Source organism: Taeniopygia guttata, chromosome 11 (genome assembly GCF_048771995.1).
Source record: "Taeniopygia guttata chromosome 11, bTaeGut7.mat, whole genome shotgun sequence".
Lineage (NCBI taxonomy): Eukaryota > Metazoa > Chordata > Aves > Passeriformes > Estrildidae > Taeniopygia > Taeniopygia guttata.
Genome location: NC_133036.1, coordinates 10,666,371 through 10,688,696, shown reverse-complemented (window position 1 = coordinate 10,688,696; position 22,326 = coordinate 10,666,371). Strand labels below are relative to the sequence as shown.

The following is a 22,326-nucleotide window of genomic DNA, read 5'->3' as shown; positions in this document are numbered from 1 at the left end:
GGGATTTTGGTTCCTTTTCCCCACGTTTTTTCCCCATTTCTACAGCAGGAATGCAGGAAAAGGTGATGTTTCTTTAAACCAAAGTGAGGTTTGGAATCCCAGAAGGAGTGGATGTTTCTGGAAGCTGAAAATCTTGGGACACTGATGGCCAAACACATTCAAATGACAAACACAGCTCCTCCAAATGATAAGAAGCTCTGCTGATAAGAGTTCTCTTCAAAAAGATAACTCCCTGTCGCTGATTCTTTTCAGTCTGAAACTTTTGGAGCCTTAAACTAAAACAATCTCCTGCATTTAGTACCAGCAAAACATTCACTTAGTGGCTCCCATCCTCAAATATTCCACTATAAAGGAAATGCAGGGCTGTGGGATAAGGGTCTTGCAGAAAATCCCACTCCAAGAGCTTTCAGGTGCTTTATTCCCATTTATATCCCAATTAATTGTTCTGAAAATAAAAGTGTGTTGGGTTAAAGTAAAAGAAAATAAAAAGCATCCACTGCTCCTCAAGTGAGGGAATTTCATGAGCTGCTTCCTTAGAGACCTTCCCTTCCCCAACAACAACTTGTACCTAAATTTGTTATTTCTTTCTGACATGAAATGTGCCGACATGAAAATAAATTCAGCATAAATCAAAGCAGTTGAGAGTGAGGAACTGTCCCTGCTGTGCATTTCGGGGAGTGCTGAGTGGAACCCTGCAAAAAGTGACCTTAAATCTGTCAAAGCTTCATTAGGGAACCCCCTGCAGGGCCATAGAACAGGGAGCACCTCCTGGAAATTCCCCAAAATCACAGGCATGGAAAAGGAAACGGATTTCAGCTCCACGGAGTGGGGAGAAACCAAAAGGAGAAGCCCAGAGTGTGTTTTTAGCAGGGGCATTATTTCACTGTATAAGAAGAATAAACCATCCCAGCTCTTGCCTGGTGATCCCAGCTCTGAGATTCCCTTCCTGTCCTGGAGAAAGGTTGGAACACAACCTGCAGCCACCTGAATGTCCCCAAAATGTCCCTTTTCCTGCCTGCTGTGCTCAGGTGGAGTGAGAGGAGTGATGGCAAAGTGTGGCTTTGCTTTGATTTCTGGCAGGGATGGGTTCAGGCCCTGAACAACGAGGTCAAATGCATCAAATCCAAGCACAGATTTCCACTGAAAATCTACTTGAGACCAGCACACGTGCAAAGGTTAATTACAATTATAATTATAATTAATTGGCACTTTGAGTGCAGATGGAATTTCAGTAGAAATGACTGGTTATGGAAAGAGGAATTATCTCATTCCCTGTATCAAATTCAAGGGGATATTGGGAAGAAAGGAAATCTGGATGGTTCCACTGACTCATCTCCTGCTCCAAGATCCTCCCAGGGAATTGTGCTCCAAAACTTCTCAGGATGGCTCTGGAGTTACCTGATGGCTCTTCCCAAAACCAACCTGTGCTTCAGAGGGATGGAGCACCTCTCCTACAGGGAAAGCCTGAGAGAACTGGAGTTGTTCAGGGTGACCAAACTGTGACTTTGCAATGCCTGAAGGGGCTCCAAGAAAGATAGGAGAGACTTTGGATGGATGGGATATTGGGGAGGAATTCCTCCCTGTGAGGGTAGTGAGGTGCTGGAATGGAATTCCAAGAGAATTTCTGGCTTCCCCATCCCTCAAGTGTCCCCTGGATGGGGCTTGGAGCAACCTGGGATAGTGGAAGGTGTCCCATGGCAGGGGTGGATCTGGGTGAGCTTTAAGGTCCCTCAGGAGTCCCCAGCTCTACACAATTGCAAGAGTTTCTGAAGAAATATTTCAGTGCCAGCAGCAAGCACAGCAAAATCCACAGAACTGCCTCCCAAAGGAAGAGTTTTCAGGAGTGGGCAATTCCAGATCTCTACAATAATTCACTGTTCTGAGCAATATTAAAGAAGCCTTTGGCTTAAGTGTTTTTGAGGTTTTTTTCAGCAGAATGTTATTGTTGGGTTTTATTCAATGTACAACTGAGTTATGGCTGGACAATCCAGAGAAAAATGCTCCAGAGTCAGGGAAATCTTCCTAAACTGGAGCTGCCGAGTACAAGAGCTGAAGGAAGGAGGCAAAGATGGGCGATGCAGATTTCTGCAAGTGACCAGCACAGGGAGAGCTCATTTCAAGGAATAACTGAGGGTGACTCACGCAGCATCTGTCTGGTGGGAAATCTGTTAGTGCCATGACCCAGCCAAGAGGGACAGGATCCCTCATTCCTGAAGGAATTGCTCCTTTTCTATCCAAATGTGACAAATCCCTGCTTGTCTGAAAAATATAAACCTGGCTTGAAATGGCACCCTGGTCTCCAATTCCTGGTGGGATTAGTTCTGCTATAAACAAAAGGTCAGGAGAAATGCTGGGCTATTTTCAGCACTTCCCAGGAAATTCTGCTGAAGGCTTCAGACAGTTGCAGCAGGAAAAGCATCCAATCTTTTCCTAAATAAATTCAGAAGAGGATTTGGCCTCTCAGTGCTGCTGAGAAGCTCCATCCCCTCCAATGAGGCTGGCAGTAAATATGCCACTTAAAAAGAGTCTGAGCAGATCACTGAGGGTCTCCCCAAATCCCACACAGCTGGGAAATGTCTGCTCCAATCCCTCACTTTGCCCTCAGAAGGGTCATTTCACTTCAATTCCAGAAAGAAAAGAGATTTAGGGGGAGCTGCAAATGTTTACATCATAACTGGCAGTGGGATTTTTTTTTAATAGAAGCAAAATAACATCTGAAAGTTTGGCTCTTGTTGCCAGAGTAACGAAACACTGCTCCTACTGTCCCCGACAGGATCCCATTAACCAGGAGAAATATGGATGGGGAAAATGAGCACGGAGACACAGAGAAGTTCTAGGATTGCACAGCTGAGGAAAAGGCCTAAGAAAATGAATTTTCTCCCTCCTCCACTTGAATTGTGGAATGATGTCACCAGCTGGAGTTCCATCCATCAGGATCAGAAGTTCGTGGTGGCTTCAAAGGAAAAGCAGGAGGAGGATGGCAGGAAAAACCAGAGTGAGGAGCCTGAGCTATAAATCAGGAGCTGGAGAAAGTTCTAAGCCAGTGCTTGTCAATTAAAGAGCACTTAAAGGAGCAAACAGTGCTCTGGAGAATTACCTGAATTACAATAATGAGTTTCTAACAGAAACTCGCACCAAAAAAAACCCTGCTCTGGATAGAATTCATGGAAAAAAATTCCCAAGGACAAGGAAAAGTGGAAACTTGACCCAAGTTAAAGAGCGGACTCGGTCCCTCAGGGTTTGTTCTCTTTAACAGCCCCACTCCTTTGGGAAGATGCTCCCTGATTTCCTGGACAGGGAAGGAATCCAGAACTTGGAGCTGTCTGTTGTCTTTGGTTTTCCTTTCCCACCCAAATCTCCTGACAGGAGTGACAGAGCTCACTGAACATGAGGAGTTCTCTGTGTTATAGGGGGTACTTCCATGTGGAGGGGGAATATGAATCCCAGAATTTCGGCTAAAAATAAACATATGGGGTTTGGAATGAAAACCATATGAGAGAACACCTGCACTTCTCCAAACACTCCTACAAAAGCTACAGGATACTGGTAGGAAAGGAATTAAAACACCCACCTCCAGCTCTAATCCTGTTTTTTATCTCCTAGGAAAGTTCATGTCCAAGGAGCGCAAAGAAACAGAAGTTTTATCTATTTTATTTCAATTACTGGCACTGGGCAAGGTGAATGTGGCTCTGGCAGTGACCAGAACTTGGAGCAGATGGGCTGAATATTAAAAGTCATCCATCATCTCCCACCCCAGAAAATCATCTCTGATGTCCAAAGGCTTTTCCTGAAGAAAAGCAATTAGGAAAGCTGATGGATTTCCTCCATGGAGGTGGATGTTCTTCCACACAGCCGCTGTCGATTTTAAAATATTGGGTTTTGATGGATTTAATAAGCTCAGAGCTGCACAAATCAGCACCCTCAGACTCCCAGCAGGGCTCACAGATAAACCATGAATTATCTCAGTTTTCTCCACCTGAGGCCACATTTCTGCTGGAATTCTACAGGTGCTTCCCTTTTGCCAAGGCACTAAGTGGACAAATGTTTCCAATCCCCTGGAGAAAAGCTTGGGAATTAGTGCTTCTTTCACACCAAGCATTTACAATGATGCAAATGTTCTTTTTCTAATTTCCAGCCATAAAACAGAAATGAAACCTCAGAGAGTTTCAGTTTGTTTGACTAAGTCATGTACTACAAGTTCTGGGGCTGCCCATGATGCTTTCCCAATTTTGCAAATGGGTTTGTGATTCCTTGAATTAATTTCCTCCTTTATGGACTTGTCTCAGTTTGAAGCCAGTAGCCTGACATGTAAGAATTGTACAAATCCTTCAAAAACGGGATTTGCCAATTACATGCCATGTTGAGCCCGCAAATAAAATCCTTTTTCTGGGAGGGATTTTTAATTTTTTTTCTGCTCGCATGGAAAGCACTCCCAGAGAAATTGGGATTTTAGCAGAGAACCAAAGCTCTGTTTCAAACGGGAACAAAGAGGAATAAGAAGGGATTTGTTTATCCACTGCACTTCCTGCATCGCTTCGAAAACTGCATCGAGTCATTCTAAAGCCATTAGGTAACACATCCACCCTGCTCTGCTATAAATCATTAAAATCTCTTTGCTTTGGGGGTGGAAAACAATTGGCACAGGCGTGGAGTGCCTGTTCTCCCCCGTGGATTAAACTCCAACCATATGTGAGTTGTCAGGGCAGTTTTACCCTTGCCGGGGCTCTCCGAGGTTCTGTGCTCTCCTCACCCCTCTGTTTACCCTTTGTGTTCATTTTCCACTCCAGCCACATCCAGGGGATGGAATTACAGGAACCAGAACATCTCTGAACCCCTGGCTTTGCTGTAGAGCTCCAAGTTTCACCTACGTGGAGCTCCCAGCCATCCCTGGCCTGCGCTTGAACCTCGCTCTCCCATCCAGCAAGAAATTTCTATTTTGCTACCAGCTGAGCCTCCAGGCCAGCCAAAGGTCTTTAATTCCCCTCTCCAGATCACATTTGCATACATGTTAAACTTTCCCAGCGTCATTTGCATGTTTGAAAAGACATTTTGGAAAGCCTCTCCATTTTATTTTAGTTTTTTTTCCTGGAGTGTGAGTTTGAAGCAGACATCAAGGAGAGCTCTGGACCCAGAAGTGTTGTTTGCTCCGAGTCCACATCTGCTTTTCCCCAAGCCATTGCCAGTTCTGGAGCTCACTTTAATACCCAGCTGGGACAATGTAAAATGAGGATAGAACCTTAAATAAAGGCTGGGAGCACATATTTGTGCTCAGGAATAGTTGTGTGCAGCCAGTTCAGCTTCACTCGTGTTCTACCCACTGAAATTTTGTCTCAATGGAGGGAAAAAGGGGGGGAAAGTCTCACTCCAAAGCAAGCCCTGCATGTGTGTTTGGCCACACGAGTGGAAGTGGAACTAAAGCTCACCAGAGCTGTATAAAATCCATCTTTAGAAGGTTAAAGTGCCTTATTTTTACAATCAACCCCTCAGTTTTGAAAGCAAAACTGTGGTTTTCTCCAAGTAGTGAACACAGAGTGTTTCCCTGGCTGGTGGGAATCTTCTCCCTCCACAACTCCAAACTTTTCTCTAATCCATGGGAAGTCTGGTAGGAAATTTTTTAATTCTTAGGACACTCCAGTTATTGGAGTAGAGAGGAAAATGCTGGACAAAGAGAGCTAAATCAATGGATTAATTTTATATAAACCATCATTTTTTGGCAGCTTTGGTGGCTCAAACATCCATCAGGAGTCAGGCAGCAATAAAAGTGATAACCTGATAAGGTTATCCCAAAAGCTGTGCAGAGGGAAGGAGCACAAGCTGTGGCTGACAGGGATTTGTGGGATGGGGAAGGAGTTTTGAGAGTGTCAGGGAAAGTTCTTCCTCCTCCCAGCCCATTAAGGGATGAATTATTTTGATTTAGACGAGCAGCTTGTTCTTCACACACCCTCCAGTCTGAGCCTGACTGCGTCTGGCTGTTTGTGGAGATGAGGAAGGGCTGAAAATGGGTTCAGCACTGGAGGAAAAATCAAAACCCACCCACATTTGGCCTTGCTCGAGTCTGGGGCTGATACAAACGAGAGAATTTCCAGCCCTCACATGGATCCAGACGCTCCCTGGGAGTGCAAAATGCCAAAATCCCGTTAATGTAAGATTCCATCGAGCTCGCGCTCATAAAAAGCAGTTTTTCATATCTAACACAGAACATGCTAGGGTTGTTTTTTTTTTCCTTAAAAATCCTGCAAAAAGTGTGGAAGTTCAGCAAAAGCAGCTCATGGAGAGACCCAGAATGACCCTGGTGCCACTGAGCCCCCTTACACTGAATTCCTCCAGCTGGAAGCACAGGCAGCCCAGAATTCCCAGCTCCTACAGGAATTCTGGGAATATTTCCACACTAAATTCCCTAAGGAAATTCTGGGAATATTTCCCCACTGAATTCCCAGCTCCTAAGGAAATTTTGGGAATATTTCCCCCCTTAATTCCCAGTTCCTAAGGAAATTTTGGGAATATTTCCCCCCTTAATTCCCAGTTCCTAAGGAAATTCAAGGACTATTTCCCCACTAAATTCCCAGTTCCTAAGGAAATTCAGGGATTATTTCCCCACTAAATTCCCAGTCCCTAAGGAAATTCTGGGACTGTTTCCCCCCTTAATTCACAATTTCTGGCTGAACATGAGGTGTTTTTGCAGCCTGTTCTCCTCCTGGTACCAACATTTTCCTCTGGAGCAATCTGGAGCTGGATCCTGCCAGGATGGAACAGTCTCAGCAACTCCAAACTCTATCCTTCAAAAATCACTCCCCAACCCGCTTTAAATCCAAGTTTCACACTTTTTAAGGAGAAAGGAGAAATGGGATTTAAGGAGAAGGAGGCAATAAGTGCTATTTAAGCTTTTGTCATAACAAGGAGATAAAAGTACAGGAAAGAAAGGGATAAAAGACTCTCCAAGGAGATTTGCAGCTGACCAAGAATTCCCTCTGATCCTTTTATTTACCTACTTGGAGTTTTTCCTGAATATATCGCTTAGGAATTGGATCACACAAAGCACAAAGAAAGCCACTGTACAGTAAATAAACCACAGAGGAGATAAGGCATGAAACAGTACTGAAAAAGATCAATTTCAATTTTTTTTTTTCTCCTTTTTCTGCGCAGTCAGATTAAAAAATCTTTAGGAATAATCCATCCTAAAAGTGGAAATAAATATTAAAGTAGTGGACATCCCAGAGTATGGTTGGACAGTGTTATAAGAAGAGCAATAAGAGTTAATAATTAGATTTTAAATGAGATTTTAAAGTTTAAATGGTGGCACCCAGAACATAACAGACAAAGACTGAACAAGGGAACTTTTAAAAGGTTTGGGATTGTCCGATTTTGAGAAATTTCACATTCCAAATCCATGGAAATGAAAATTTCTGCCTCTTTTCACCCTGGATGTGACTGATCGGGGGTTAATTCCAGGAGAGTCCAGAGAGATGGAGCAGGAGCTGCTGGAATCCTGTCCCAGCCTCCTGGGATGGTGCAGATCCCCCAAATCCACATTCCCACTGATTTATAGGAACAAACCCCTGCACTGCCGCGGCTGCTCCTCCTCCACCTGCAATCCCAAATCTGTATTTCGGGGATCACTGAGCCTTTTCCTTCTCCACAGCGCTGAGGAGCTGATCTGAGCCCAGGGAATGGAGCTTGGTTTGCCCCTCTGAAGTGAAACGTAAATTTTAAAGAATTTAGAGATTTCAGAGGAGCTAAGATTTTAGTTAGAAATAAGCCTTACTAGAGTTAATTAAAATAAATGAGTAGGCCTTGATGAAGTTAGGAGTTAGTAGTTAACTAATAACTGATTGCTTGTCAGCACAATGTTTAGTTAGCTGGGTTTATAATGAAGAATATAAACTGACAAAGAGCTTTTAGGAACATAAGATAATTGTGGCCTCCTCTGTTCTGAAACCAACTGAAGACAAGGAATGGGAGTTCTACCAAGAGTTCATTTGTCATATTGGCATTGAAAAGGTAGAAAGGCCTGAACAAGAAAGACTTCATTGACTTCCTCATTTTGGGACCCCTCCCCATGAAAGGGACACTGACCCATTTCAAGGAACAAACCACACATGCTGAATGGCTTTTGAAATGAGGGATGGGATGTACCAAAATGATGAATATGCATTTGTATTTTGGGTATTCAATACTTGGATGGATAAAAGGGCTCTGTAATCACCTGGAGGCTACGGTGTGGATTTGGGAGCGATCCCACACACAATATACACTCACTTTCTAACTTAATACTGTTAGAAAGTCCGTCACAATTAGACATCAGTACTAGATCAATATCCATATTTTTTAAATAAATCAGAACAATCCCATTCCCACTTTCCCCCTTGTGCTTTTCCCTGTTTTCCCTGCTGGAATTCCTGCTCAGCAGCAGCAAATCCCGCCGGATCCGCCCCCCAGATTCTGCTGAGCCTTGCATGAACACATCCCAAATGTCAGGGGGCAATTCCAGGGAAAACTCAGCTGTGCTGGGTGAGCTCAGCGCCACTTCCAGGGGGAATGATTTCATCTGAACCTCTGACAATTCTGTGCAGCCTTTTCCATTTGTGCTGCCATTCCCAAAGCCGGGGACATTCCCAGAGTCCCCCCAGCCATTCCCACTTGGGTTACAAAGAGCCCCTGGGAGAGCTGCAGGCACAGAACATTCCAGATCCCACTCCATGAAAAAGCTGCTGCTGGCATTCCTGAAGAGATTCCTGAAGTGTTGGGCCACAGGGAAATGCTTATTGTATAAAATATATGATATATTATTGTATGATACATTAATATTATTATTCTATTGGTATATATTATATATAATTTTATTTTTATTTTATTTTTATTTTATTTTTATTTTATTTTTAATTTTTAATTTTATTTTAATTATTAGTACAAAATATATATAATAATATAATATATAGTAGCTTATATAAAATTATACTGAAATTTTATAAAATTATATTAAAATTATATTAAAAATTTATATTTTATTATATAAAATAATAAGATAATTTCTTGTATCATATACCTGATAGAAAACTATTTTTATATAGATAACAATGTTATATATAGGAAGATATGAATTTTTTCTATAAAAAATTATAATATATAATTTAATATGCCATCCGTATTATATAATATAATGTTCTTATATGGATTTTATGGGTATTTTAATTAATAAGAAACCAGGAGAGAGAAACAGAGGGATCCCTTTGCTCCTTCTGTAGCTGACGTGTTGGGAAGGAGTAAATCAGGAGTAAATTCCACCTGAGGTTTGCACCAATAATTAGCAAAACCATAAATTAAAGAGCTTATTAATACTAATAAACATTCCCTCTTCAGACCAATCAGTGCAAGGATGAAATTATAAAAATCCAGTTTGACCTTGGAAAAACCCATCTGGAATTTCTGGATGTTTTTTACCAACAAGGGAAGTTTGGAATCATTTGGATGCTGCAAATAAAAGCCTGAAGGGGAGGAAGGTGCACGTGGAAATACTTAACATGGATAAATCCCTAATAATTCTAATAATGGCACGGGGAGAAATCTGGGAATGTTTCCACACAACACGTGGGAAGAGCGGATCCCGGTGCTGTGAAATTTCCCCGAGGAGTCCAAAGAGTGAGGATGAGAGCAGGGACAGAGACTCCACCAAAGGGATTAAGGGAGAAAATGAAAAGTTTGAAGGCAATCTTCAGGATAAAAATTCCAGCGGAATACAGAGCACTCCAGGAAAAAGAAAAGCTCGGAGACTGCACTGCCAAGCGCTGCCGTTCCACAAAACCCGGCATAAAAACACCTCTTATTCCATGGCAAGGTAAATCCAGGGTTTCTACCCAGGGGATGGGATTTCTGTCCTGATAAACAGCTGAGAAAATTCACAGATGTGACGGGAAGGAAAGATTAGTGTAAAATAATTCTGCAATTTATTTTTGGTTTGCTGGAGTTATTAATGCTAAAAACAGAGGGGGGGAAAGTTCTGTAGGGAGAAACAATTAAAAGAATTACAATAATTAAAAATTTGAAGAATTACATTTAGTTCTAAATGGAAGTTATTAAGAAAAAGAATTAATTTAGAAATTAAAATCCTTATTCCTGCACAAACTTAAAGCAGTTGAGCAGCAGCCAATATTGCAGGGAAAGCAATGTTCTCCTTCCAAAGCTTCCACTGGAATAGCTGAGATAGCCCAAGAAAATTCTAAATAAATCATATTTATCACCAGAGGGGCAAAAAAAGAAAGCAAACATCCATTTTATTGTTTTTCCTGCGGCTGGAAATGAGATTTGAGCTTGAAAAGAACAAACAATTGCGGGTTTTCTGTCTAAATCTGTTTGTTCGCTGCTTGGGAACTGGGGAAAGATTTTATCCAAGCAAAACAAAATCCTACCAAGCCAAAGGGTGAGGAAGCCTTGAGCCTGGGTGATACTGAGGGTACAAATCATGAGAAATTCCCTGGAAATAAAGAAATTATTTCTTTTACAACCCAACATTTCTCATGCTTATCCCACATTTTCAACATTTCTGGCCCTCATCCCGCTCCAAGCCAGAGCACAAGTGGATTTTGGCCACCAAGGAGTCAAAGGGAGCAGTGCCAGGCACCCTGGAGAGCCAAGACAGGGTTAAAATCCTGATTTAGGATATTTGGGAAGGGTGGGTGATTTTGTTTTCAAGTTTAATTCGATAAAATCTCTCACAGACCTCAAAAGCAGGAAGAAAAATGAGTAATAAGCTGTTAATTCCCTCGGTTTTTCCAAGTTTTTACTCTCTGAGTGCTAACAAAAGGGAATGGTTCCCGAATTTCTGTACTAAATTATTGTGTCTGTTGGTCACTTATGACTTTAAGTGCTAAAAAGATCAGATTAACAATTTTAGGGGACTTTTTTCCGACTGTGAAAGTCCTGTTTTCAAATCCCTTCCCAGCACTACTGGCAGATTTTATCAAAAGCCAGGAATTTCCAACAAGGAATATTTCAGGGAATTCATCTCACACCGCCGCCGTTATTTTTTTATTTATGGGGTGGCAAAACGACCCCAAAATCTGTTGAAAACTGACAGGATTTTGAGATATCTGCCTAATGAGTGACTTAATTGTTGAGTAATTCCATGGCTCCCATCCCTGCAGTCGCAGGTAAATAACAGGAACTGCCCAGATACGGAATGTTCCCGGGAAATGTCCAAGATTTGGGAAGCTGGCTCAGGATGAGCCGCGTGTTTGTGGAGACATGAGGCCGAGCAAGGACTTGGGGAAGGATCCTTCTGGGAGAAGCTGAGCTCAAGGAAAGCTCAAAGGTTATGAAAGATCCCTTATGTAACGAATCCACCTGGATTTTTCATGGAAAACACTGAATTTTAAACGAATCTAAATGAGGGTGGTGGGGCTTTGTTTTCCAGAGCGATCCCGCGGAAATAAAGAATTTTGTGGAAAGCTGGGAAAATATCACAATGACAAATGCAAAGCAAATAAAATGAGGGAAGATTTCAAAGCCTTCAGCACATATTCCAAAGGAAAGACACTGCAAATCCCACTCCCAGAATTCCTTACAGGCAAAAATGAAGGGAAAACTTTAAGAGGGAAATTTTCACCATTGGAATTCCGTGTTAAACACTTGTTTCAGCAGCACCAGGAGCAGGTTTGGCCAGTATCTGTCAGATAATTGTGATTCCCTGCATTCCTTGCACTTCTCTGTCAGGAAGGATCTGGCTCAGTTTAACCCAGACCTAACAAAGCTGAGTTTGCTTAACCCCAAACGAGTTTAACCCTGACCTTTGGCCACCAGCTCCTTCAGCTCCAAGGGTTTCCCTGTCCTTACTCCCTGTTTTTGTTTTTTTTTTTTACCTCACCTCACACCTCACTAAACACTGCCAAGGTTTTACAGACTCTGTAATTCCCTAATTCCCTGCTCCGTGTGGCTTTATTGGGATTGTAACCTTTTCATGAGCTTGTAAATCCCGGCTGTGACAGAGCGAATAAAACGCGAGGATGAAGATATTCCAAAGCTGTTGTGGAGATTTGTTTTTTTTTTTAAATAAAAACATTTTGAAGCATTTCTTTTTTAGCTGGAAACAAATTCCCCCCTTTTTTTTTCTTTTCCACGCAGCTGTCAGCAACTGCTCAGTGTATTAAATATTCTGCTTTCAAGAAGCAAATGTTTCGAGTTGAGATATTGAGATTAAACCCAAAACTCATTAAAAGACACCCAGAGCTGACCTGAGGCTATCCCTGCTCTCATTTGGTTCCCACTTCAGAAGAGCTGCCAAGAATCCATGAAATATTTTTCAAAATCTTTGGACTTGGGTTCATCACGAACGAGTTTTTCTCGATGAGGTTTGAGCTCGCTGCAGCTTTCAGGAATTTGCACATCAAAAATCAATAGTAAAACCTCATCTATTAAAAGGGTACGAGGGGCATAAAAATTATATTGTTCAGTGTGGAAATTAAACACAGAAATCGTAAAGTGCCAAATTTTCCACCACAAAAACCAAATCTCTTTGTTGTGTCAATTAAATTTAAAAGTTAAAATGGAGAAGTTAAAATTCAATTACAAGTTTCCTGTTCATTTTCACCAGAACAAAGGAGAATTTGTTCAGCTGAAATGGAACAGTGAAATCAAATCCATCCCAAAGATTCTGAGGGAAAAACTGTCACAAATATGTCAAGATCCTTTTGAATCCCAAGTATTTGAACAGCGCCTGGAGAAGAGGAGCAGCCCTGGGAGCAGAGAGCTCCAAACCGAGGAAAGCTGAAAATCCTAAATTTTCCTGCAACTGACAGCTTGGGGAACTGTGGATTTTGGAATTCTTTCTCCTGATCATTCCCTGTAAAGCAAACAAATTTTTCTCCTGATCATTCCCTGCAAAGCAAAGCACATTTTTCTCCTGATCGTTCCCTATTTCCCCAAAAAGCAGAAACCTCCTCGGCTCCTTCTTTGGGAAAAGCAGGAGAAAATCCTTTCAAAATCAGAGAAAACACCCAAAAACGTGCACAAAAAAATTCCAGAATTTCTGATTTCTTATCTTAGTTCCTCACTATGGGGAATTTTATCCAGGATAAGTTTTTATGTCCTGGAACATTTCCTGTCCCCTCCATTTTTGCAGGATCCTGTGAACCTGAGTGCATCCAAATTTGACCATTTTTTTTGGAAAATAATTGTTGTTCCCACTAGAAATCCATATCTACAGTCACAGAACTGCATTGGGAAGGAACTTTAATTAAAAATTCCTTATTAATTGATTCTCCTCTGGAATTATAATATTAGGATCTCACATTAATGAGGAATATCTGTGATAATTCAAGATTTTTTCTTTGAGGTTTGTTAAAGTGCAAAAGGTGGAGTTAAAATCACTAATGGTGTAAAAATAACTTATGGAGTAAAAAAACATTCAGGGAGTAAAAATTCTTAATGGAATAAAAATATAATTAATGGGATACACTTTAATTAGTGTCTAACTGCAAATTTATGGATTTTAAATCCTGCAGCACTGAGCAAAAATAGTTCTGCTTTAAAATTGGCAATTTTATACTCTTTAACACTGCACCTCAAATGTTCTTTGCTCTTATTAAAAAGTTTCATAAAATGCAAATTCTCCATTCAGCTGAAAGCAAATAAATTTTGATTGGCTAATTACGATTATTTAATTTGTACTTTTCATTTGTAATGAATAAAAAACCATCAACCCAAAATCTGGGTTTGACACCAAAATTTGACCCAAAGGGAAATAACCACAAGCCACGAGTTGTTCTCCTCTTTCAGATGCTCTTAAATTCCAGACATTTGGTAATATTATGGGACAAATCAGCATATGCACAAAGCAATAATTTTTAAATTAATCCTAAAATGTTCCTGAAAAGCACAAAACTTTTACCTTCATGGAATTAATTCCACAGGAAAAAAATATGTGTTTTTAAAGCAAAAAGATCGGTTTTGGTTGTGGAATCCTTGCTTAATTTAAATTATTATTGTTAAAACTTCATTTTTTATCCTCCTCGCTATCAGCACCTGGTCTGTAAGAATTGCTATTATCTGCATTTTTAAAATGTTTTCTACAATTTTCTCACAGTTTTTCCCACTTTTTTCCCCCCAAAATCTCTCCAGGAACCAACAGGAGGGTTTATCCAGCATTTTTCCATATTTCCATTCCACAGCTTGATGAATAAAAACTCTTGTAAGAATAAAAGGGGTTTCACTTTCTTGATTTATCCAGCGGATTTTTCCCCCTTTTTTTCGAGGAGATTTATAGGAACAGCAAAAAAGGGGGAAAAACTCCAGGCAGAGCTGATCTCACGCCAAGAAATCCCCTCCTCTCCCCCCCAGGGCTCTCCCAGCCTCGGGAGCTCTGTTTTGATAGGGAAAAATGAGCAACAAATGGTTCCATTTGTCAGAAAGGAGAAATATTTCCAATCCTCCACTTCTTCTATGGATAATGTGCATCCATATGGATTTCACTGGCTCGGCCAATTAGGACAAGTGGTTCAAGATGCTCCTTAATTTCTCTTTTGAAGGAAAACAACAATAAATTTGAGAGCCCTGGTGTTGAGTGCATTTTGCCAGTTTGAAAGGTTTTCTCCCTCCTCCCAAATCCCGGGGAATTTCCCAGGGATTTCATTCCTCTGGCTCCTGAGAGAAGGACAGAAGGGTTTTCAGGGAATATTTGGGAATGCTGACAGGTTGAACTGATAAGGCAGCACGAGTTCGGGCTAGAGCGGGACTGAGGGATCCTGGCAGCTCCGGAGGGAAGCACAGGAAGGTGATCCCATCAAAATGCCATGGAAACCCCATGGAAATCCCATGGAAATAAGGGTTGTGTTGCTCCAAATGAAGGACAAAAGACCCCATCAAAATGCCATGGAAACCCCATGGAAACCCCATGGAAATCCCATGGAAATAAGGGTTGTGTTGCTCCAAATGAAGGACAAAAGACCCCATCAAAATGCCATGGAAACCCCATGGAAACCCCATGGAAATCCCATGGAAATAAGGGTTGTGTTGCTCCAAATGAAGGACAAAAGACCCCATCAAAATGCCATGGAAACCCCATGGAAATCCCATGGAAATAAGGGTTGTGTTGCTCCAAATGAAGGACAAAAGACCCCATCAAAACCTCATGGAAACCCCATGGAAATCCAATGGAAAACCCATGGAAATACGGGTTGTGTTGCTCCAAATGCACAAGAAAAATTCCAGTGAAACACAATCCAGGGATTTGGACTTCGGAAAATGCAACCCTGATCTGACATGGAATCATCGAAAAGCCCTCCAGGATCATCAAATCCAACTGTTCCCAGTGCTGCCAAGGGAATGGATCCAGGACCCCAAATGCCACATCCATATGGGTTTAGATCCCTGCAGCAATGGGGGTTCCAGCACTGCCCTGGGCAGCTGTGCCAGGCTGGGCAGCCCTTTCCAGGAAGGAATTTCCCCAATATCCAACCTAAACATCCTCTACAAGTTCAAGCTGTTTCCTCTCACCCTGTCCCTGTTCCTTGGGAGCAGAGCCCGATTCCCACCCAGCTCCAGGGAATTCAGGTCCCTCCTGAGCCTCCTTTCCCCAGGCTGAGCCCCCCCAGCTGCTCCTGGTGCTCCAAACCCTTCCCAGCTCTGCTCCCTCCACGTCACACAAGGCTGGATCTGACTATCAATGCCTCTGGAGCCCATAAAGTAGAAAATACCGAGGAACTCAAATAATCCCCAAATCCTAAATTGCTTTAGGTTGGAAAAGCCCCTCCAAAGCCATGGAGTCCAACATTCCCAGCACTGCCAAGTCACCAAGCTCTGCATCCACTTTTAAATCCCTGCAGGGATGAGTTTTGGAGCTGGAGCTGAAAACTCCAAGCTCTGATCCAGGTCCTGTCAAACCGATGGCAAAATTCCCAAATGTTTGAAAGGGAACAACATGGAACAAAAGTGTGGAGAGTGTGAGGAGCTGAAGTTCACCCCCAAAAAATAATTCAGCTGAGAAAATGAGGAACAGGCACATGAGATAAGGCAGGGAAACATAAAGTACCCTTCCCAAAAGTTCTCTGGAAGTTCTGGAATTAAGGTAAAAATGGAAAGTTGTGTCCTGTCCAAGCCCTGAGCAGCTTTTCCTGAAAATGTGTGACTCCATATTCCTTAATTCCTCAGAATTCCTTCTTAATTCCTTCATTCCTTAATTCCTCCTCTGCCTCCTGAATCCCCAACTCCAGAGAACATTACTGAAAAGTAGAAAAGTGGAAAAGTGGGCCATGGATGAGTAAAGATAAAATACAGATACAAAATATCCACACAAAATCCTGGATATTTCCTTTTCCAGCTGCACTCCTGCAAAGAGTGAGCATCTATGGAATATTTAGTTGATTTTACATGGACTGAGCAAACTGATCTGCTTCTGATCTACTGGAATTATAGTCAGAGATCAAAAAAATCCTGTTCTTGTCAGGGATTGTTCTGTTCCACGGAAAAGTAAATATTTCAAGGTGGGTATCCATAGCAGGAATAGGGAAAAATATTGGGATAAATATACATAAATATAGAGATAAAATATAGAGATATATATCATTTTTCCCTATAAAACACAGGGATATTTATAAAAATATAGGGATAAACTCCATTAAAACCCTTCGCATTCTCACTCATAATTCAAGTGATTTTATTAAATTCAATCTAATTAGGCTCAAAAGTGAATTAAGATCTATAAACTAAATTCTCTGAGGTTGTGTCAAATATTGCCCACACGGGGGTTTATTTGGTTTAAAACAATCCACAGAACTTTGTTAATTTAGAGAAGTTTTTGGGAATATTCTTGCAGCGAGCAGCCCAAAAGAACCTGTGTTCTCTCTGAAGGATGAGTTTAGAATTATGCAAGTGATTCCTGTTACTATAGCAATTTTTGCATGATGCTTTTAAAGCATCACACAAATTTAATGCATTCACATTTTAATGCATTTTTAACTTGCTCCAGTTTGTGCTGGCAATGACAATTCAGTTTTTTGGACGTAACACCCACCCACAAATGCTCTTCACACAATTTCACTCTTCCCCCGTCATCCTTCATTCCCCCACATCATCAAAGGAGTCCCAACAACCTGAAAATTATACAAAACACCTTTTTTTTTTTTGTAATTAATCTGCCCTTCAGAACATAACCCTAAAGGTTATTATAATCAATATCCTCTACAGATATTTTCCTCTCTAACTCAATTATATTTCCTTTTAATTAGGAGTTTTATTGACTGGGTACAGCAATGCCCTGTCTGTTGGCTCTAATCCTCATTTTGGCTCTGTCCTCTGGGATTTCCATGGAAAAGGACTCCCAAGCTTTGGGAACACCCAAACATCACTCTCAGTCTCAGCTCCAACTGTGTTCATGCTGCACAATCCCAACATCCAAACAAAACTCGTCAGATATTCCCCTGGCTCTGGGGGAATGTTCCTGGAATGTGGGGACTGATGCCAAAAGCAGGTCCAGGTCTGGAGCCTCTGCTTGGGGAGAAATAATGGAAAATGTTCCCCAGACCCCGCTGGGAGACCCTGACTCCCTCCCTCATCTCTCACACCTCTGAGATGTCAGGTTTAATAAAGCAGAAGGGAAAGTCAGAAGAGATTCTAGAAATATTAGAATTATAATTTAAATTTGTGATGCTCCCCTTCAATAACCAGAGAATTTGGCCACGTCCGTGGTAATACACCACAAATATCATCCCTCTGCTCCATAAATCATCATTAACAGAAAAGCACAATATACAGCAATAAATTAGCCCATGAATCCCAAATCCTCTTTTTTATTTAGCACAAAACAGCTTTTCAGGTGTTAAAAACAAAGCCAGCCACGAGCCCCTGCAGCTCCTGCAGGAGCACAACCTCTGCGTGGAGTTTGTGTTGGATTTTCCATTAATCCCCCTAAAATCCCTTCTCAAAGGCAGCCAAAGACAAATGGGAGTCACCTCTCCCTCACCTGGAAGCTTCCTGGCGTGAGTACCCCCAAATATCCATCATGTGCATCTCCACACTCTCAACAGCCTGAGAAATCACTGAAAATTTAATTAACAGAGGCATTAAGTGGTTCAGGTTTCCTTTTCTCTCTGGAAGCTGCTGCCTGTCCCCGATGAAGAATTGTTTTCAAGGAGATTCCTGAGCTCTGTTTCTTGTTTTAAATACTTGTAGCAAAAGGCAGCAAGAAGTAACTCAGGGAAATAAAATATTTACGGGAAAAGCTGCACTGAAATATTGGTTTTATGGTTTTCATAAAGAAACATTTGGGTTTTGTTTCAATAGAAATTGGAATAAAACCTGCTAAAGTTTTTAATGCCTTAATCTACAGAAATAAACATTAATTAAAGTCACATGGCTGAAAAACCAGGAGCGAGTTACATATTTCATGGGGATTTTAATTTAATGTTGTTATCTAAATTCAAAATAAAATGCTGAATATTCCCATTTCTCCCCCTCTTAGTTATGTGAGTTTTCCAAAGAATCACTCAGTGGAAAAGATGAAAGTTCTTCCAATTTCTTTCTTGTTTTTTTTTTCTTCTTTTTTTTTTTTTTTTGTTAAACAAATTTTAAAGAACACAAGGTTAAAGTTGAAAGATGCCCCTGCTATTGCTGGCTGGGTGTTTGCGAGTTGTCTGAAAACACAGATCTGAAGTCTCGCTGTAAAAATGACCTTTCCTTTGGATAACTGCAAGAAAGATTTCCTTGGCAAGTGTTCTCACAGGGAAAAAAGCTTCACATATATGATCTTTTTTCCATAAAAAGACCCAAATGAAATCAGAGATAACAGTATAGAAGTCTGCATAGAAAAAATACAACCATTTTGAAAATTAGAGACTGAAGGAAGAAAAATCACCACAGAAAAATTAATGTTCCTTTAGGTCCCACGGATGCCTTTGTAGCAAGGTTTTGTTCAAAGGCTGAACCCAGGGCCTTCGAAAAAAAGAGGAAAAAAACTATTTTGGGGAAAAAAAAAAAAGGCACAAAAGCTACATAGAAAAAACCTACCTAACAACTTTGAAAACAAAATATTAAGGAAGAAAAATCACCATAGATAATTCAAGTTCCTTTAGGTCCCAAATAGGCCCTTTTAGCAAGGCCTTGTTCAAAGACTGAACCCAAGACCTTCAAATAAAAGGAAAAAAAGGATTTTGTGAGGGGGGAAAAAGCAAAAAAGCTACAAAGATAAAAACCTATTTAACAACTTTGAGAACAAAAGATTAAGGAAGAAAAATCACCACAAATAAATTCATGTTCCTTTAGGTACCATGCAGGCCCTTTTAGCAAGGCCTTGTTTAAAGGGTGAACACAAGACCTTGAAATAAAAGGAAAAAAATATGTGGGGGAAAAAAAAAGGAAAAAAAAAACTACATAGAAGAAAACCCTCAACAATTTTGAAAACAAAAGGGTTAAGGAAAAAAACCATATCAGCACAGATATATTGAATTTTTTTTAGGTCCCACATAGACGCTTTTAGAAAGTATTTGTTCAAAGGCTGAACATAACGCCTTGGGGAAAAAAAAGGGGGGAAAACTATTCTGAAAAAAAAATACTCAGCAATTTTGAAAACAAAAGATTTAAGGAAAAAAAAAATCCCCACAGATAAATTGGAGTTCCTTTAGGTCCCACGTAGGCCCTTTTAGCAAAGCCTTGTTCAAAGGCTGAACACAAGGCCTTGGTGACTCTGGATAAACTCCAAAGTTCATCTTTTCATTTGGTGCCAAGTTTGGAACTGTCAGTTCAGCAGAGCAGCCACACAAAGCCACAAAAATAAATCTTTAGCAGTTCTTTAGCACCCTGCTACTGTTATTCTGCCCTTGGAAATCCAGCTGCAAGCAAAGGATCTGAAACCCCCTGCAGCCATTACTTAATTAGACCTTGAAATCTGGACATGAAATCAGGGCGGTTTTGGAGTATTTTGGATTTTGTATCTGCACTGATGGTTCAGGGAAACAGGGGCTTCATTGGAAACTTCCCTGGAATTGGAAATGCAGGATTTTAAATGGGAAAACTCACTGGCAAAACTTCTAACTCCCCAAATCCTTCTCTTTCACCAGAGTGCAAGCACGGGTTGAAAATCAGCCTGAAAGTACTGGAGCAAAGATAGAGTTTGATTTATATAATATACATCATTTTTTTAGCAGGTTCTTTGTTTTTTATCACGAATGCAAGACATTTTGAAGGGATTCAGTCCTAATTCTGTCTCAAAAAAACCTCTGGGTTAAGGTGGGACCCAAAAATCAGATTTTAGTTCAACTCTATGTTCTATATGAACTGACTGAGGCAAAAAGTATCTGTATCTTTTTAAATTACTGTTTCAGTAAGTGCATGGGAATAATTACAGACATGAACAGAACTTAGGTCTCTTTCCTTGGAATTCTATGTTGCCTCACTTGGAATTCTATCTCCAGCTCTGAGCTTGCACATCATCTGTCCATAGCTGCACTCATTACTTCACACACCTCATTAAAATGTATTAATTACCCATTTTTATCTGCAAGGAAATAAAAGGCACTTCCAAAAACAATCCTCTTCCTCCAAAAGCTCACAGCCAGTGCTACAAAAACACAGCCCAGCTCACAGCACGAGCATCTCTCGAGTCAAACAATGACTCCTTCTTCTTTCCTTCTGTAAGTGAATTTCGAAAGGCTGAACCCTCTCAGCAGATGGACCTAATTCCCCTCGAGTGATTTCACAAAATTAATTTCTGTGGGGTGTTTGGAATGATTTTCCCTCCCCCAAAATAAGAAATGACAGAAATCCAAATTTACACACAATTTAGCAGGCACAGAGTGTATCTGTTTAACAACTTAAAGGGGGGAAACAGTCATTGTTTCAGCTGTATCATATTTACTGGTGAAAAAGAGAATATGGTGAAGTAATTCACAATATTTTGACTTAAAATATACTGTTTGCAGAACGTTTTTCTTCTCAAATATAATTTAATACCAGTATAACTACAAGTTCTGCTGAGAATGGGAGTTAGCTTTTCTGTGAGATGGCAAATGTTTAGTCCAAAACACTGAATCAAAAATGTGAAGATAAACACTTCAAGATTTTTTTAATTGTCAGGCATTTTTCTAACCTTAACCCTCAGAGAAGCAGATCCCAGTGCAAGGAGCTCATCCTGGGAGATACTGAACCCAAACCAAGTCAGGAACACTAAAAATCATCCCAAAGGCAGGTGAAATTCATCCCCAATGAGCACAAGTTAATGCTACAACGATTTCCAAACGAATTATGTAAATTCATGGAAAAGAAACCAAGAACAGGCTTGTAACATCAGCCTAAACCGAAGTGAAAGGCTTGGGAAACAAGGAAATGCCATTTTGGAAAACAGAATTTAGTGTTATGCATATAAATAAATATGTGTCCAACTTTCAACTTCTCAACCTTCGAAACAAACCAAAGAAAATAGAGAAATTGGCCCAGAGAAAAGCAGTAAAATATATGAGAGACCTGCAAGTTCTTTCCTGTGGCAGGGAGGTTGGGAATTTGAAGGATTCCCGGGACAAACAGGCACAGTGGGGCTGCAGTTGCTGCACGGCGGCGGCGCCGAACAAAAACATCTCCTCACACCTCCCTGATTGAATTCAGCATCACGAGAGACTTTTCAGATTTGCTGCTTTTTTTTGTGCAGCATGTGAAGTCTCTCCAATGAAAGGGGACACTTCTCAGCTCTGGCAGCACAGCTGGTTCGTGTATCCCGCAGCACCGCTCCGCTCCCACATCCCAATTTCCACCGTGGCTCTCGCGCTCCTCTCGAGCTACAGAAATCCCCTGGCTCCAAAATCCACATCAGGAGCCACCTGAGCAAGGTGGGGCAGCTGAGGATGCAGGGGATGAGAGAGTCAAGGGGAAAAAACATGGATAAAAAGTGGAATATTCTTTAAATGAAGGCATTGAAATGACTGCAAAAGGCTCCCGGAACACTCAACTGTTCTGCGTTGCTGTTGCAAATTAAGAATAATTCCAAGAGGAATTCGAGCAGCACGAAGATGAGTTTGGAAGTGAAAGGTTTAATTGTAGAACTGAAACCCACATCTAAGCACTGCCCCTCAGTTTTGGTTAGAAGTGACCAAACTCCTGATGCTGATGCCACGAAGCTCTTCAGCACACGATGTCTGCTGACAGCTGAAGGGACTGACAGGAGTATTAATGATAACCCATTAAAACCCAAATTAATCAACAAAAAGAACCCTCAAATTATTCATTTTGGTAAATGCTGAGGCTATTAAAAACTGCTAATATGGATTTCACAGCCTGCCAGATGAATTTATTGCCCCCACAGCAAAAAACAACTGGGACAACTGAGACTAAATCACAAGTATTAAATATTAAAAA

General features: G+C 40.9%; 1 protein-coding gene and 1 long non-coding RNA gene across 3 annotated transcripts in view; one reads left to right on the top strand and one right to left on the bottom strand.

Annotated features, from left to right (window-relative positions):
- BANP (BTG3 associated nuclear protein) overlaps positions 1 to 22,326 on the bottom strand; it is a 111,909-nt gene that overhangs the window by 6,788 nt on the left and 82,795 nt on the right. The window lies entirely within an intron of this gene.
- Positions 9,434 to 12,038, top strand: LOC140684837 (uncharacterized). The gene is made up of 2 exons (XR_012057691.1): positions 9,434 to 9,832; positions 11,408 to 12,038. It is a non-coding gene; the product is annotated as an uncharacterized lncRNA (long non-coding RNA).